General features: G+C 38.9%; 1 pseudogene; it reads right to left on the bottom strand.

Annotated features, from left to right (window-relative positions):
• Positions 1 to 1,189: 1,189 nt before the first annotated feature.
• On the bottom strand, positions 1,190 to 1,305 carry LOC112482538 (annotated as a pseudogene).
• Positions 1,306 to 1,692: the final 387 nt, after the last annotated feature.

Raw genomic sequence — 1,692 nt, forward strand, 5'->3', positions numbered from 1 at the left:
CTGAACATATTCATCAAACTGCGTTGCGCTCCTGGACTTGCAATTAATCACAGCTCGTTTCAAGCTTTGTTAATTAATACCAAGGCCAGGGACCCAGTGGAGGCCCCCAATTTAATCTGTGGTGTTTTAAAATTATTATAATCTGCTAGAGGAAATGCTGTTAGATTTTTAAAAGGCTTTTTTTTTCCTAATTCTAATACTGCATTGCCAAGAAATTAAAAGAAATAGTCTGATAGTCTTGGTGAGGGATCTAACCTGAAATAGCCTCATTTTGCTGTTGTGAGGTGCCATCTGGCCAGCAGAGGGAGTAGAACTGAAGTGCAAGCACCGTTTTCAGAGCTACGCGGGGTTTCTGATTTAAAGATGAAGAAAGAAAACCAAAGGAGACCACCAAGCAGCTTCTAGCAAGAACAGAACTAACATATGAAAGGGCCACCCAGCAGAATCTGGTCTGGTGAAACTGGAAAGAAGCATTTTGTGCCACTTTTTCTCATCCTTGAGCTACTAAGTGAGAAGAATCCCTGAACTTGAGAGAGGGCATTGTCAAACAAAACAATTAAAAAGAAATAAGAAACGAGTTCATCTGAAATATACTCAGCGGTTAGTAGTTTATCTCATGAGACTGAGGTTGCTGTTGCCTTTCATGCCTTGTTTCCTTGGGTTGCCTTCTTCTCTAATCTGGAGCAAGGTAGATTCCTCTCTGTTTCCGATGACTATTTTTCACAACTCAGACATTTGTAGCAGCACTACCCAACCATAATTTATATCAGCACTTCTCATGTTAGCACAATTGTTGAAAAGTTTGAGTTTTGAAATGAACTTTAAGAGGATAAATGATCTCTGTTTATTAATAGAACAACAGCCAAATATTCCAGAAAATATAAGAATTCATGCTTAAATAAGTATTTATGTGTAAATAGCCTCAAAGGAGTGACTTTTTAAAACACTGAACATGACACACACACCTCTATAAACCTTTCTCTGGGAGAAACGTCAGTCCTGTTTCCCCACACTTGCTTCCCACTTCAGCCTCCCAAGTTCCTACAACCAAATATGCCTTTGGGGCTTCCCACATGATGGCCTCTTAGCCTGGGTCCTTTCAGGGTTCTGTTTGTACTTCAAGACATACACGAAGCTTACCTTTTTTTTATTTTACTTATTTTTTATTATTATTATTTATTATTATTTATGCCTACAGAACCTGGTCTTCCTAGGTGGTCTCCCATCCAAGTACTAACCAGGCCTGACCCTGCTTAGCTTCTGAGATCAGACATCGGGCTTGTTCAGGGTGGCATGGCCGTAGACCATGGACCATGGCTCCACTGGGGTGTGAACCCAGGACCTTCTCTGTGTAAAGCAGACGTGCTAACCGCTACACTATGGAACCACATCCAAAGCTCACCTTTTTTAAAGATTTTTTTGTTTAATTATAATTGACATACGATATTACCTTTAACTATGAAGTCTTCTGTGTCTCCTACAAGGGCTCCTATTCAACCACATTTTTGTTGTGCATTCATCCTTGCTCTCATCACAATACTTTCTAAATAATATGGGCATATTTTTTATATTCTACATGGATAGATCCTTATAATAAATTATGATAGATAATAAATAGGTAAATAGATATAAAGATATAGGTCTCTACCTCCATATTTGAAGATGCCCAAGAGTGGTGCCATTATCTTTTTC

The sequence above is a fragment of the Pteropus alecto genome, unplaced genomic scaffold (genome assembly GCF_000325575.1).
Source record: "Pteropus alecto unplaced genomic scaffold, ASM32557v1 scaffold135, whole genome shotgun sequence".
NCBI lineage: Eukaryota > Metazoa > Chordata > Mammalia > Chiroptera > Pteropodidae > Pteropus > Pteropus alecto.